Source organism: Dryobates pubescens, chromosome 9 (assembly GCF_014839835.1).
Source record: "Dryobates pubescens isolate bDryPub1 chromosome 9, bDryPub1.pri, whole genome shotgun sequence".
NCBI classification, from domain to species: domain Eukaryota; kingdom Metazoa; phylum Chordata; class Aves; order Piciformes; family Picidae; genus Dryobates; species Dryobates pubescens.
The window spans coordinates 13,004,032-13,020,713 of record NC_071620.1 but is presented as its reverse complement, the minus strand read 5'-3'; the positions used below and the strand labels follow the sequence as shown (position 1 = coordinate 13,020,713).

At 46.3% G+C, this 16,682-nt stretch overlaps 1 protein-coding gene across 22 annotated transcripts in view; it reads left to right on the top strand.

Moving 5' to 3' along the window:
* Positions 1-16,682, top strand: part of EPB41L3 (erythrocyte membrane protein band 4.1 like 3) — a 109,692-nt gene that overhangs the window by 19,295 nt on the left and 73,715 nt on the right. The gene's annotated exons all lie outside the window — the stretch shown is intronic.

Below are 16,682 nucleotides of genomic sequence, written 5' to 3'. Positions count from 1 at the left end.
GAGCATCTCTGTGAGGAGGAAGGGCTGAGAGACCTGGGACTGTTTAGCCTGGAGAAAATCATCCTGAGAGAGGATCTTCTCAATGCTCAGCTGTAGCTAAAGGGTGGAGGGCAAGAAGATGTTGTTCAGTGACAGGACAAGGCACAATGGGCACAAACTGGAACACAGGAAATTCCGCTTCAAGAGGAGAAAAAACTTTGCTGTAGGGGTGACAGAGCCCTGGAGCAGGCTGCCCAGAGAGATTGTGGAGTCATCTTCTCTGTAGGGAATCTGAACACATCTGGATGTGTTCATATGTGGCCTGCCCTGGGTGAACTTGCTGTGGCAGACAAGTTGGATTAGATGATCTCCAGAGGCCCCTCCCAAGTGCTACCATTCTGTGATGCTGTATTCTCAGCTCAGAATCACCACAGTAAACATGCAATGGGGTTGATCAGCCAAACTTGTGAAGTCCCCAAGACCTGTGACTGAGGTGACTTTCTGGAGTGTTTATTATTCTGCTTCTCAAGGCTGATGAATATCTAAAAGGTAGGGGTCAAGAAGATTGGGCCAGACTCTCTTTACTGGTGCCCAGCAACAAGGGGCAATGGGCACAGACTGGAACCCAGGAGGTTCCGTGTGGATGTGAGGAGAAACTTCTTTGCTGTAAGGGTGCTGGAGCCCTGGAGCAGGCTGCCCAGACAAGTTGCAGAGTCTCTTTCTCTGGAGAGATTCCAAACCCACCTGGACATTGTGATCCTGGGTAACCTGCCATGGGTGACCCTGCCTTAGCAGGGGGAGTTGGACTGGATGGTCTCCAGAGGTCCTTTCCAACCCCCACCATGCTGGGATTTGGGGGGTTTGTATCATGGTTTGAATGTACTTTGGAGGCAGGGAGCCACAGTTGTTTTAATATAAGCCCTGTGCCTTCTGTCACTGAATGTCAGTAAATACTTGTTTGTCAGCTCTCAGCACAAGAGAGCAAACATTGTATCTATAAAATGAAAAAAGAAAAACAAGAGTACTATCAACGTAGAAGGTTGTTTGTTTGTATTGGACATGATGTATTTCAGACAGTTTCGTTCCACTTGGGAGATCTTTAGGCAGGAGGTTAAAGAAAACAGTGTGGGATTAGGAACAGATCAAAGGTTAAAACTGAAGTTAGTAAGTGCTGTGACATGGGGAAGATATTGAAGTCTTTACCACCAGGAGGTATAAAGAGGAGTGTTGTTCTCAGCCATAAGGCCACCCTGGCAATCTGCTCACCACCAGTAAGCCCAGTTGCTCTCTGGCTGAAAGCAGGGTTTGGATGCTGGTGCTCGAGAACCAGGTGGAGTGCTGGAAAAGAGAAGAAAGGAGAGAGAGAAAGTAGCCTAAGAGGGGACTAAAAATAGGGCTTGCCAGATGAGGCAGAGGAGAGTGCACTGTCTGAGGGGCAGACACTGCAGAGCCGTGTCACACAGCTGCTGGCAGCAGGGCTGGGAGGAAGGAGCCTGCATTGCAAGGAGGAAGAATTAGGTCAGGCACTGGGGAGAATGTTCCTAAACAGTAAGGCTAGGGAATAAATGGACTGTGGGGAACAGGGACTTGCAGGATTTTAGGTGACAGAAGCCTAGACTGGGTAGAATTTAGAGAAAAAGGGCTGGAAAGGCTGATGTCAGTGTGCAAGGCACTGGAACGATGAGCCCCTTCAATAAAGGCTGGGGAGGTTGTGGAGCCTCCTTCTCTGGAGAGTTTCCAAACCCACCTGGACACTGTGATTCTGGGCAACCTGCTGTGGGTTACCCTGCTTTAGCAAGGTGGTTGGAGTAGGTGACTTCCAGAGGTCACTTCCAACCCCCACCATGCTGGGAATCTGTAAAAATCCATCATGGATCCAACATGCTTGCTTTGGTGGTGGTGCTTTTTGAGTGCTTCTATGACTGTGTTTTGAGGGCCACAAAAATGATCTGAGGGCTGGAGCATCTCTGCTGTGAAGACAGGCTGAGAGAGTTGGAGTTGTTCAGCCTGGAGAAAAGAAGGGTCCAGGGAGACCTTCTTGCAGCCTTTCAGTACTTAAAGAAGATGATAAGAAAGCTGGGGACAGAGTTGAGCAAGGCTTGTTGTTGACTGGACAAAGGGTAGTGGGTTTAAACTAAAAGGGGGAGATTTAGAGAAGAGAGAAGGAAGAATTTTTTTATGCTGAGGATGGTGAGAGCCTGTCCCATGTTGCCCAGAGAGTTGGTAGATGCCTCATCCCTGGAACCATTCCAGGTCAGGTTGGGACTCTGAGCAACCTGCTCTTGTTGAGAATGTCCCTGCTGACTTCAGGTGGTTTGGATCAGGTGATTTTTAAAGCTCTCTTCCAACCCAAACCATTCTGTGATCTCTCCTAACAAGTTTGGGGGCTGCTGCTGTGGGGATAATTGATGCTGTTCTGGAGCTGGGGGAAGCACTGGTTGTTTTGTTCCTTCTTTTCAAACCTTTCATAAACTGAAAGGGTAAGCTCTGAGTGGCCTCAGCTGTGGTGAAACACATGCATATAGCAGAGTAGGTTGGATTCCAGCTGCAGGGTCCGACTTCCCCAGGGCCTTCCTGACATCCAGCTAGGGGGTGGATTACTTCATTCATTTTTCAGTTCAGATGTAATGGCCACGTGAATATCAGCATGGAGTTTTCTGTCCCTGCAGAAAACAGGCTGCAGAGTGAGCAGAGGAGGGGAGGGAGAGCCGAAATGTAGCTCTGTGCTTCATCTAGCATCAGCCGCAGCTACCAGAAGATATTTTGGAGTGTTGAACCACAATTTGTGGTGAAGTAGGGAGTAAGGCTCTGTATTTTCTGCATACTTATGAGCTCCTGAGAAGGCTGAATTGTGCTGTGAGATACCAAGATTGTTTGATAAGTTAAACTTTGAAATTCTAAATAAATGCCTTTGTGGGCAAATCCTTCTGATAAGGAGCAAGGCAGTTCCCTTTTTTCTCCCCTCACACTACCATGTAGAATATAAATAAGGTGCATTTTGCATGCAGAACCACTCAGAATCTCAATATGGTGAGGGCTGGAAGGGACCTCTGGAGATCATCTAGTGCAATCCCCTGCTAAAGCAGGGTCATCCACAGCAGCTTGCCCAGGATCACAATGTCCAAGGCAAGTTTGGAATCTCTCCAGAGAAGGAGACTCCGTAGCCTCTGTGCAGCCTGCTTCAGGGCTCCAGCACCCTCACACTTCTTTTATTAAGTTTTTCCTCCTGTTCAAATGGAGCCTCCTGTGTTCCAACGTGTTCCTGTTGCCTGTTGTCCTGCCCTGGGTACCACTGGAAAGTGTCTGACCCCATCCTCTTGTACCCCAGCTCAGGGAGGGGGAGCTGGGGTTGTTGGGTGTGGAGAAAGCAAGGCTGAAGGAAGACCTTCTCAGTCTCCAACTTCTGAAAGGAGGTTGAAGCCAGGTGGGGATTGGTCTGATCTACTTAGGAACAAGTGAGAGGATAAGGGGAAATGGTCTTGATTTCCACCAGGGAAGGTTTAGGTTGGACATGAGGAAAAATTTCTTCCCCCAGGGGGTTGTCAAGCTCTGGAAGAGCTACCTGGGGCAGTGATGGAGTCCCCATCCCTGGAGGGATTGGAAAGCCACGGAGATGTGGTGCTGAGGGTCATGGTTTGGTGGCGGTGCTGGCTATGCTGTTGGACTTGATGACTACAAAGGTCTTTGCCAGCCTAACTGTTGCATTATTTTATGGGTAGCTGCATAGATGGTGGAAGTTTTTGTCTTTATTGGGATGTTAAGGTAGAGAGGGTTGCTCTTAATTCCTTGTGGAGTTCACCATGCGGAGGACCCCCCAGTGTTAATTGCTGTGCATGGGGGCAGCACGTAAAGAAGCTTTGCTGTGCTGTGAAAGCACACAGCTGAAACTGCTCTGAGAACACATAACTGAAGAGTAACTGAAGCCTGGAGAGAGTTCTGCTTGCTCAGTGATTTTTTAAGTGATTCTGCTCTACTCTGCAGATGCCTGACTCTGCCCTGAATGTTCTTGTTGTCCGTGCATTTCCACTACAACTGATTTGTTCCTAGAAGTCTCTGCTCCCACACCATCTGCAGGTCTTGGTTTGCATCCAACATAGCAACAGCTGGTGGATTTGAGGCTGTCAGTGTGTGCTCTTAACTTTTGGGGGGGATATGTTCAACTGCATTTTGTAACAGGACAAGGGATAATGGGGTGAAAGTGAAAGGGAGAGGTTCATGCTAGAGAGAAGGAAGACATTTTTTCGGTGAGGTTGGTGAGACCCTGTCCCAGGTTGCCCAGAGAGGTGGTAGATGTCCTGGCCCTGGAACCATTCCAGGTCAGCTTGTTTGGGGCTCTGAGCAACCTGTTCTAGTTGCAGATGTCCCTGCTGACTGCAGGGGGGGTTGGACTAGATGACTTTTAAAGCTTCCTTCCCACCCAAACCCCTGTATGATTCAGTGAGGTTAGTCAGGTTACCAGCTAAGAGCACTGGAGCAGGATCTACTTAGGTATCATATGACACAGAAAACATTGTTCACAAGTGTTAACAGTATTATGACCTGAGGGTAGCGTGATAATGGAGCTCAGCAGCCATGGATCAGCAGCTCATGGAACCCATTTAAAGAAATACTGTGATTCACTCCGTTTTCTGCTCAATAAAAGAGAATGTGAACTTTAATGTCACTACAAGAAGGTCTTTGAAGTGCTGGACCACATCCAATAACGGCAATGAAGCTGGTGAAGGGTCTGGAGCACAGGTCTTGTTAGGAGCAGCTGAGAGAACTGGGGTTGTTGAGCCTGGAGAAAAGGAGGCTGAAGGGAGACCTTCTTATTCTCTACAACTCCCTGAAAAGAGGTTGTAGCAAGGTGGAGGTTGGTCTCTTCTCCCAAGGAAGGAGCAATAGGACACAAGGAAATGGCCTCAGGTTGCACCAGGGAAGATTTAGACTGGAAGTGAAGAACAATTTCTTCCCCTAAAGAGTTGTCAAGGCCTGGAACAGGCTGTCCAGGGCAGTGGTGCAGTCCCTATCCTTGGAGGGACTGAAAAGCTCTGGAGATGTAGTGCTGAGGGACGTGGTTTAGTGGTGACCTGGCAGTGATGGGTTAATGGTTGGACTTGGTGATCTTGAAGGTCTCTTTCAACTTAAATGATTTTGTGATCCTATGATTTTCAGACATTAGTATAATTTTGGGGTGCTCTAAGTGATACAGCCTCCAAAAGGTGATCTGGTGTCTTTATGGAACCTGGTCAGTGATAGTCCTCACAAGGCTTTTGTGCAGACAACAGAAGTCCTGGTGATTCTGGGTTTTATTGCTGTGGGAAGCTGCCTTCAAGAGAGCAAAACAAAGCTAGGTAGTTTCACCAAGTCACAGAAGTGAAAGCTAAACAGCAAATAAAACATTCTCCTGTGCAGTCAGGTGTTCTGAAGCAGAAGCAAGCATGTCCATTTTGTGAAGTCAGGGTTTCCAACCCAAGTGGAAGGGGCAGAAAAAGCAACAATTTAATTTCTTTATAAAGTAGCAAACAGAATTTTACTGATGCTGTAAGTTACCGGTGGTGGTTCCACACAGCTGTAGATAACCTCTTTTTGAGTGTTGTTGATTCTCCCTTGTGACAGGTTAAGGGGATCAAAGCAGGTCAACTGTCTTCTCCAGATCCCACTTAGAACAATAGAACTGTTGAGGTTGGAAGAGACCTTTGAGATCATCAAGTCCAACCACTCACCTAGAGGTTGCAATCCCAGACTACTGCTAAGCTACTGCCACTAAACCATGTCCCTCAGCACCACTTCCATGTGTCTTTGAAATTCCTCCAGGAATGGTGACTCTACCACCTCCCTGGGCAGCCTGCTCCAGGGCTTGATGACCCTTTCCATGAAGAAATTTTTCCTAACACCAAACCTGAACCTCCCTTGGCACAAATTGAGACCGTTTCCTCTTGTCCTGTCACTTATTACATGGGAGAGGAGACTGACCCCCACTCACTCCAGCCTCCTTTGAAGTAGTTGTAGAGGGTGATAAGGTCTTCCTTCAGACTCCCCTTCCAAAGACTAAACAGCCCCAGCTCCCACAGCTGTTCCTCACAGGACTTGTGTTCAAGGCCCTTCGCCAGCTTTGTTGCTCTTTGGACCTGCTCCAGCACCTCAATGTCCTTCTTCAAATGAGGAACCCGAAACTGAATCCAGTATTTGATGTGTGGCCTCACCATTACCAAGTTGAGAGGGATACTTGGTGCTCACCAAGTTCCTGCTCCACTGTTAACAAACTCTTGATTGCTTTCTGTCTGCAAGAAGCTGTACCCACCACAATTGGAAAAGACCTCTAAGTTCATCAAGTCCAACCATCAACCTAAGACCACCACGGCCATTAAACCATGTCCCAAAGTGCTGTGTCCACATGTTTCTTCAATCTTCAGGAGCAGTGAATCTGACTAGATTCCTGTAAGGTCAGATATTAGCATATATGTGGGTTTTCTGTTCAGACTGATTTTCTCTCCTCCAAGCCTGGTGAGTATTCCAACAACTTCCTTGGTGGGATGCTGAGTACAGATTGGACACTCTCCCTTCCTTCACTGGTGCTCCGAGGGCTGTGATTCCTCAAATCACTAATTCTCAAGCTTTGTCTTCCTGCTGCTGGGACCTTTGTAGGCTTCAGCTTTGGGCTTTTAATCACTTGTGTATCATTTATTTTTAAGGTTTTTCTTCTTCTTTTAATAATTTAAACAATTTCTGAGTCTCACTCATTAAAAAGTCATGCAGGGCTGTTTTAAAAGCCTTTCTAAAGATAGGCTCTGTCACCTGCTCCACTTTCTTCTTATCAGCTGGGACAGATGCCCTGTCAGAGAGAACGTGAGAGACATTACAGCACTTTGAGGTGACTTTTGGAGATAGCCCTGCTGGCTGTTTGTTTAGGTGTTGGTTTGTGGCTTTTTGTTGGTTTTTTCTAATCTCATTATTTGTACAGAATTAGGAGTCCTGTTGCAGTGTGTGCTCCAGTCACTGCTCTGCTATTAGAGGTACACTGGGATTTCTGGCTTTTGCAAGACCAGGTGCTGTCTTGGGTCTTCACATTTTTTTAGTCCTTACCTCACCTTTCTGGCACCTCCCAGGCAGTGGTTAATGGTTTAGAGATGATTGTTGGTAGTTCCTCAAGCACTGTAGAGACATTTCCTTGCTGAGACCCCACCTGCCATGTTTGGTCCAGCTCTGGAATCCTCAGCACAGGAGAGACATAGAACTGTTGGAGCAGGGCCAGAGGAGGCCACAACACTGATGCAAGGGATGGAGCCCCTCTGCTCCGAGGACAGGCTGAGAGAATTGAGGTTGCTCAGCCTGGAGAAAAGAAATCTCCAGGGAGAGCTTCTTGTTGCCTTTCAGTTCTTAAGGGAGCCAGTCAGAAAGCTGGGGACAGACATTTGAGCAGGGCCTGTTGTGATAGGACAAGGGGTGATGTCTTTTAAATAAATGAAGGAGATTCAGACTAGATAGAAGGAAGAAATTGTTTACAGTGAGGGTGGTGAAACCCTGTCCCAGGTTGCCCAGCAAGGTGGTAGATGCCCCATCCCTGGCACCATTCCAGGTCAGATTGTTTGGGGCTCTGCACAACCTGCTCTAGTTGCAGATGTCCCTGCTGATTGCAAGGCAGGTTGGAGTAGATGAGCATTTAAGGTCCCTTCCAACCCAAACCATTCCATGATTCTGTGATTTCCAGTGGTTCCTGCAGACCTCAAACCAGCTGGTTCCTGATGTGTTTGCTCTGTCATCCTTTACTTCTTCCAGCCTGCACCTGCACATCCTGCACGTCAGGTGGAAGATGCCGCAAGTAGCTGCTCCCAGCTGGCTGCTGTGGAATGAGGCTCTGAATAATTCAGCCTTTCCTGTGTTCAGTGTCAGGCCATGGGTTTCCTTCTCATATATTTTTAGACTCGTCTCATTCTTTGCCTCATTTCCTAAGTCACTTTGCATCCTCATCTTCATTTCTCCTGTAATGTTGATGGTGGGCTTTTATGTTCATCCCAGTGTTGTGTGTCCTTGGGTCCCTTCTTGATGTATTCCCAACTGGGTCATTTAAAAGCTCTTGATAGTTCCCATCCCCATGCTTGCTGGGGCAGAGGATAATCTCTCCAGAAACACTGAGCTGCATTTTCTTTTAGTGGTATCAGAGTGGTGCTTGCAAGCCTGAGACAGGTGAATTTTGGGTCCTTAAATAAAATCATAGAATTGTTTTGGTTGGAAAGACCTCTAAGATCACTGAGTGTAACCACTGACCTAACCTACAGGTAATGCAAATCTCCTGTTGCCTTTTGGTCCCCTCTGAAGGGTATGTCTGTTGAGTTTAAGGTTTCTCCTCTTATCTCCTTCTTCTTGTGTTGCCTCCATTTTTCTTTCTTTCATATTCATCAAAGATCTTTAAAGAAATCCATATCACACACCTTCATAGATCAAACAAGTACTGTAACTCAGGCTATGTGTTGCAACACCTCCAGCAAGCCTTTCTTCCTTGTTGCTTACTAACATAGAATCCCAGCATCGTGGGGATTGGAAAGGACCTCTACGTCTAGTCTAACCTCTAGTCTGGTCTAGTTGAACCTCACTCCTAAACTTGAGGATGATTTTATTTTCTGTGAGGATGCTGGAGGCCTGGAGCAGGCTGCCCAGAGAGGTTGTGGAATCTCCTTCTCTGGAGAGATTCCAAACCCACCTGGACATTGTCATCCTAAGTAAACTGCTGTCGGTGACCCTTCTGTAGCAGGAGGGCTGGACTAGATGTTCTCCAGAAGTTCCTTCTAACCCCTACTAATCTGTGATCAACAAAAAATGGTTGTTTTCTTGATGAGGAACCCAATTGGAACAAATTGAGCTGAGACTTGGAGCAGTTTGATGACAACAGTTTGTACTTCAAGCCCAGGAAATCAGCGTTCTGGCGCGTCTTCGTGAGACGTATCCTGGCATTTCTGCTGCTGCTTATAGCGCCATATTCTCCCCCATATGCTCTTCCCATCATCACATCATCATCTCACTGTTGTTGAATAAATGTCTCTCATTATGTGGAACTTTTTTTTTCTTCTTAGTAGTATGGGATCATTATTTTGCTGCATAACTTCCAAATTTGGACCTTGGCAGGGATTCGTCATAGTCTTCGAAAATTACCATAAAGGAGAAGTTGCCACAAAGAGAATTAGTGAGATCAAAGCAGCATTTGAATGTGAATCATTAATCTGTGCATTACAGGAAATGGTTGGTGGCTGTGTATGGCTCCTTTAATTATGTTTGGTTCCATTTTGTTTTGTCATTGCATCAGAATTTATTTTGAATTAATTAGCAATTTCTTCTCTAATGTGATTTCCGTGTGCTGAATACAGGAGGTATTTCCACTGGCATGTGTTTATATATAAATAAAGGTTTATTAATGCCTGCTGGGTTAATTGAACTGAGGGTTCTACTGTCAGTTAGCTGTGAATTTGGTTGCTAGGTACAACCCAGGCGGCCTGTGCTCTAGAGAACAGGAGGCTTCATTAGAATCACATAATCATTTAGGTTGGAAAAGACTCTTAAGATCAAGTCCAACCATTCCAACCATTAGCCAAACACTACCAAGTCTGCTGGTAAACCATGTGCCTCAGCACCACATCCCCATGGCTTTCCAATCCCTCCAGGGATGGGAAGACTACCACTGTCCTGGGCACCCTCTGCCAGGACTTGACAAGCCTTCGAGGGAAAAATTTGTTCTTCATGTTCAACTTAAATCTCCCCTGGTGCAACTTGAGGCTGTTTCCTCTTGCCCTGTCTCTTGTTCCTTGGAAAGAGAGACTGATCCCCACTTGGCTCCAACCTCCTTTCAGGGAGCTGTAGAGATCCAGAAGGTCTCCCCTCAGCCTTCTTTCATTCAGACTCAACAAACCCTGTTCTGTCAGCTGCTCCTCACAAGATTTGTACTCTAGATCCTTCGCCAGCTTTGTTGCCTGGGGAGGAATAACTCCCTGCACCAGTATGGATGAGAGGTTCAGCTGCTGGAAAGCATCTACAAGGAGAAGGACCTGGGAGTGCTGGTGGGCAAGTTCACCATCATCAGCAATGTGCCCCTGTGGCCAAGAAGGCAAATTGTCTCTTGGAGTGCACTGAAAAGAGCGTGACCAGCAGGTTGAAGGAGGTTCTGCGCCCACTCCCCACTGCTCTGGTGAGGCCCACATTTGGCGTTCTGGCTCCAGTTCTGGGCTCCCCAGTTCAAAAGAGACAAGGATCTACTGGAGAGAGGCCACTGGAGGCTGCAAAGATGCTGAGGGGACTGGAGCATCTCTGTGAGGAGGGAAAGCTGGAAGACCTGAGGCAGTTTAGGCTGAAAAACAGCAGACTGATAAGAGATCGCAGTGCTCAGCAAGAGTGAAGAGGATGGGGCCAGACTCTTGTCAGTGGTGCCCAATTACAGACAAGGGGCAAGAGGCACAAACTGGAATCCAGGAGATATCCTCTGAACATGAGGAGCAACTTCTTTGCTGTGAGGGTGATAGAGCCCTGGAGCAGGCTGCCCAGAGAGGTTGTGGAGTCTCATTCCCTGGAGAGATTCCAAACCCACCTGGACATTGTGATCCTGGGCAACCTGCTGTGGGTGATCCTGCTTTAGCAGGGGGGTTGGACTAGATGATCCTCGGTGGTCCTTTCCAACGCCCATCATGCTGGAGTTCTTTAATATATGAATATATACAGTACATTGTGACTGTCACTTGCTGGAGGGGACTAGGTGACACAACCTGGACTTTACTTAGAGAACTGTTAATGCAGGGGAACATGATTGTGGCTCCCCTATGGTGTAAAGGAAATCATGTGCTTTAAATCCATAGTAACTGGTACTGGGAGTGGTGATTTCCCAAGGGGCACTATGTTGGTAGCTGTAGGTATCAAGGGAATTCTGTAAGATTTTAGGATGCATTTTTTTTGCTCAAGTGGTTTGCAGGTTCATCAGTCTAATATCTTTACTTTGTGTAAGTTAAGGGTCTGAAAATATTCACATTTTCTGTGATTTGCTCTAATAGAAATGACCATAGAAGATGTCAGTCAGGGTTTTTTAAGCTGTGTTTTAACACCTTATAATATATTAATAATTATCTTCCCTTAATTATTCTCCTGCAGCACTCAAACATTTTTTAAGCTATTCACATCCAGTTTTAACTTAATTTTGGAGGAGTAGATGAAAAAAGCTGTCTCTTGGCTTTTTCTCTTAATGAAAAGTCTTTATTTTCATTTTGATTGAATTCTGTAGTTGAAGTGTCTTTTTTTGCCTTAGACTCTCCAGTCTTAGCAGCATCAGTGTTAAGTTTAGATGCAGCTAATCATTTGGAATCTTTGAATACGGGGTTGGGAGCCAAAAGTGAACTGTCCAAGAGCACATCTGGCTTGTGGAGTATTACCTCATGTGTGTAAGGTGTTGTTCTGAGTTCCTTTTCATTAGTCTGTTTGCTGGGAAGAGGAATTTGATACAAGGGTTCCTGCTGGCAACAGGAAAAGCTGAAGGAACTTCAGTGATTTCTTTCTTCCTGTGCTGAAATTCTCATTAGAAGTCAGGAAGGTTGGACTAGATGAGCTTTAAGGTCCCTTCCAATCCAAACCGTTCTGTGGTTGTGATTTTGCCCCATAGCCAAGTACAGGAAGCAAACCAATAAAAGAAGATATTCTCACCCAATGAAATCTGTTTGACAAAAATGTGGACACCATGAGCTGTTCTGTCAGCTTTGCTGCATACAAGTGATGTTAAAAGTTTGAGGTTAAGATGTTCAGATACCATTATCTCTTACAGTCTTGATCTAGAATGGTCATAGAATCATGGAAATATTAAGGCTGGAAAGATCTCCAAAATTATTGAGTCCAACCATTAACCTAGCACTGCCAGGTTAAACCATGTCCCTCAGCACCACATCTACATGGCTTTTTTCTAGCAATTCCAGGAATGGTGATTCCACCACTTCTGTGGGCAGCCTGTTCCAAGCCTTGACAACCCTTTTGGGGAAGAAATTGTTAGTCTCCAACCTAAACCTCTCCTGGTGCAACTTGTTCCTTGGGAGAAGATACCAACCTCCACCTGGCTCAAACCTCCTTTCAGGGAGTTGTAGAGAACCAGAAGCTCTTTCCACAGTCTCTTTGTCTTCAGGCTCAACAACCCCAGTTCTGTCAGCTGCTCCTCACAAGACCTGTGCTCTAGACCCCTCCCCAGCTTTGTTGTTCTTGTTTGGACTCAAAGTCATTGTGTCTCTTGTCAATGATCAGTTCTATTATATATCTGCCCTTCATGCTTATGCATTAAAATAAAGATCTGGGATGAGTAAACATCTTAGGCACTGTTTGAAGAGTCTGTAGTAGGTTCCCAGGCATGACTATATTGCGAGATGCCACCATATGAAGGGATGTATTAAGGTATTTCCAACCTAGATGAAATGAGGTAAACCTTAATACCATCATCTGAGGCACATGTGAGGAGTTGGACTTGGACTGTGTTTGCTTTGCCCCTATTTACTGTAAGATAACAGTTTCACATCCGTGGTGTTCTGTTCTGGGTATTTGTTATTAAACACATTAGTAAGCATAGAGAAACAAGGCATGTGGAAATGGGTGACCTTGAGTTGATGGATTCCATCTGCTCTCTGACTAATAAAGGAATATTGTCTCCAGGGAATTGCTTCCCCTAAAAGGTTTGATAATGCACAAGAAGTTTTCTCACAAAGCACTCTCAGAGCAAGCGAGGACTCGTGTAACTGCAGAGAAAACCAGCACCAGGGAGTAGCTCGTGGCATTGCACAGCTCTTCTTCAGGAGGGAGTATCCCAGAAGTGCAGAACCCCCTCTGTTGTTCCTTGAGATGCAAAGTGATAACTGGCAGGAAAAAGAAATCATGTTTTCACCTCATGCTTCATAAAGCTGTGTTTTATGGGGCTAATTTAGCTCACAATCAGCCAAGATACAAATGTTCATTAGGAGAGAAGCCATAATGGTGCAAAAGGAGCTTCCAGAGATGTGGTGGTGGCATCTGAAGGAAGACAGACTGTTCATTCCTACCAACAGGTAATCTGGCCCTGTATAGATTAATGCCTCAATGGACTTGGGTTGTTTCTGAACAGCTGTTTCTGTCGCTGCTTTCCCAGCAGGACTAGGACAATGATCACCCTCCTGCACTTGGCACTGGTGAGGCCTTATCTCCTCATGTTCAGATGGAACCTCCTGGGTTCCACTTTGTGCCCGTTGCCCCTTGTACTCTCACTGGGCACCACTGAAAAGAGTCTGGCCCAATCCTCTTGCACTCTACCCTTTAGCTCTTGACCATCATTGAGAAAATCCCCTCTCAGGCTGCTCTTCTCCAGGCTAAACAGCCCCAGGTCTTTCAGCCTTTCCTCCTCGCAGAGATGTTCCATTTCCTTAATCATCCTTGTAGTCTTTCGTTGGACTCTCTCCGGTAGTTCCCTGTTTCTCCTGAACTAGGGAGCCCAGGACTGGCTACAATACTTTAGACAAGGCCTCACTAGGGCAGAGTAGAGGGACAGGAGAATCTCCCTTGACATTTTCCAGAAAAATGCTACAACTCAATGTTCTTGTCTTTGGAGACTCTCAGGGCCATTAAGGCTTCACCAAGAGTAGATCCTGCCTGACCAAACTAGTGGCTTTCTACAATGCTGTAACTGCATCAGTGGACAAGGGATGAATAGGTGTCATCTATCTGGACTTTTGTAAATCCTTTGACACAGTTCCCCACAACAGCCTTCTCACTAAACTGGAGAGATATGGATTTGATGGGTGGACTGTGCAGTGGGTAAGGAATGGGTTGGATAATAACATTCAAATGGTAGTGGTGAATGGCTTGATTTCCAGATGGAGATGGGTGACAAGTGGTGTCCCTCAAGGGTCCATACTGGGACCAGTGCTGTTCAATGTCTTCATCAATGATACAGACAGTGAGATTGAGTGCACCCTCAATGGGTTTGCACATGATACCAAGCTGAGCGGTATGGCTGATGCCATCCAGAGTGACTTGGACAGGCTGGACGAGTGCATGCAGGAGAACTTTATGGGTTTCAATAAGGTGAAGTGCAAGGCACTACATCTGGGTTGGGGCAACCCTCAATATCAATACAGGCTGGGAGGAGATGAAGTTGAGAGCAGACCTGCAGAAAAGAACTTGGGGGTACTGGTGGGTGAGAAGCTGGACATTAGCCAACGATGTGCACTTGCAGCCCAGAAGGCAAATTGCACCCTGGGCTGCATCAAAACCAGTGTGGCTGGCAGATTGAGAGAGGAGATTCTGCCACTCTGCTGTGGATGAGACCTCACCTGGAGTACTATGAGACCCCCAGCACAAGAGGGAAATACATAGAATACACCAGGTTGGAAGAGACCTTCAAGATCATCGCGTCCAACCCATCAACCAATCCAACCCACCTAAACAACTAAGCCATGGCACCAAGCACCCCATCAAGTCTCCTCCTGAACACCTTCAATGATGGTGACTCCACCACCTCCCCAGGCAGCCCATTCCAATGACCTGCTGGAGCACTGTTCAGCATAGAGAAGGCTCCAGGGGACCTTATAGCTACATTTCAGTATCTGAAGGGGACCTATAAGAAGACTAGGGAAGGACTTTTTAGAAGGGCTTGTAGTAATAGGACAAGGGGCAATGGCTTGAAACTAGAGCAGGGTGGATTTAGGTTGGACATAAGGAGGAAGTTCTTTACAATGAGGATGATAAAATACTGGAACAGGTTGCCTAGGAATATGGTTGAGGCCCCATCCCTGGAGACATTCAAGATCAGACTCAATATGGCCCTGGCTAGCCTGATGTAGTTGGAGGTGCCCCTGCTCAGTGAGCAGGGGGATTGGACAAGATGACATTTGAGGCTCCCCTCTAACCCAGTGCAATCTGTGAATCTGGCCTCATTTTAAACACTTTTTGTCAATCTTATTGCACATTTAAGTACCAAAAGGCTTCTGCTTTGTGTTGTGATCTTTCATAAGCCTGCTCCTCCGAGTAAATACTGTGGAGTATGTGAAGAGTTCTCGTGGTAGCCCAACAGATGAATGAGCAGATGTATGTTGTGTGGGACTGGGTGTTCTGACACAGTAGCTATGGTTACCAGGTTAACACAATCACAGCCCCTTGGTGAACAGAAATAGGCTGCAGCAGAAGGGTTTGGTTTTGAGTGACTTCAAAGCAAGATGCTGAAGGAGAGGATCACGAGGTCTGAGAACGTATGAGTAACAAACATGAAAGCATGCTCTGCTCAACTGGCACAGAGCCTGCTGCTTCAAACCCTTGTTTTGATACAAAATCACAGTATTTTTGTAAAGCGTTAAAGCTGGTATGGAGTTTGAGGGTTGGGTGCCAAACACATTTCTGTAACAGTGCTGTTTAATTGAAAGAGTGAAGATTGGTGGTGAATATTGCTAGGACTTTGAGGTTGTTCATCCTGGAGAAGAGGAGGCTGAGGGGAGACTTCATTGCTCTCTACAACTGCCTGAAGGGTAGTTGGAGCAAGGAGAGGTCCAGCCCCTTCTTCTTGATGACAGGCAACAGGACCAGAGGAAATGGCTACAAGCTGAACCAGGGGAGGTTCAGGCTGGATGTTAGGAAATACTCTGAAAGGGTTCTCAAGCATCTGAATGGTCTGTCCAGGGCAGTGGAGGCACTGTCCGTGGAGGAGTTCAAACAGGGTGTAGACCTGGCACTTAGGCACATGGTTTAGTGTTGACCCTTTAGTGCTGGGTTAAGGGTTGGACTGGATATCTTGGAGGTCTTTTCCAACCAGTTATATTTTGTTATTCTGTGGTTTTCATTTTGTTTTAGTGCTGGACAAAGTTTGGTTCAAACAGAAACTACTCACATTTGTGGAATGTCAGACTCCCTTTATGATAATTCTAACACTTAGAACAATTCAGTGGAAATGTTTATTCTCTTTTGGATGCTTTCACACACAGAAAGAAATTACAGAGGCCTGGCTAAATTCAAGCAGGAAAGGAGGTTGCACTGGATGGTTTCCAGAGGTCCCTTCCAAGCCCTATCATTCTGTGATTCTGTGATATAACTGGGCTGAAGAACACTTGTACCTGATGTTGGTGGCCTCACCCCAGATGTTTCTAGGTCATATGTTGCTTGGAAGACTTGACTTCATTGTGAGAACAACAGACTCAATGTTTTCAGAAGTTTCCACCTAATTTAGAAACCCAAACTGCAGTGAATTGTGTTTGATTTAGGGTCCTCAAGCACATGAACTTTCTTCAAGATGTTACACTGTTTTAATGGACTGAGTCATTGATAAAGATACTGAACAAAACTGGGAGGCCTGGAACACCTCTGCTCTGAGGACAGGCTGAGAGAGTTGAAGTTGTTCAGCTTGGAGAAGAAGAGGCTCTAGGGAGACCTTCTTACAGCCTTTCAGTAATTCAAGGGGCTGATCAGAAAGCTGGAAACAGACTTTTGAGCAGGGCCTGTTGTTACAGGACAAGGAGTGATGTTTGAAACTAAAAGAGGGAGATTCAGACTAGAGAGAAGGAAGAAATTGTTTACCGTGAGGGGGGTGAGACCCTGTCCCAGGTTGCCCAAAGATGTGGTAGAATGCCTATCCTTGTGAACATTCCAGATGAAGTTGGATGGGGCTGAGAGGAACCTGCCCTAGACAAAAATGTCCCTGCTGAGTGCAGGGTGGTTGGACTAGATGAGCTTTAATGGTCCCTTCCAATCCAAACCATTCT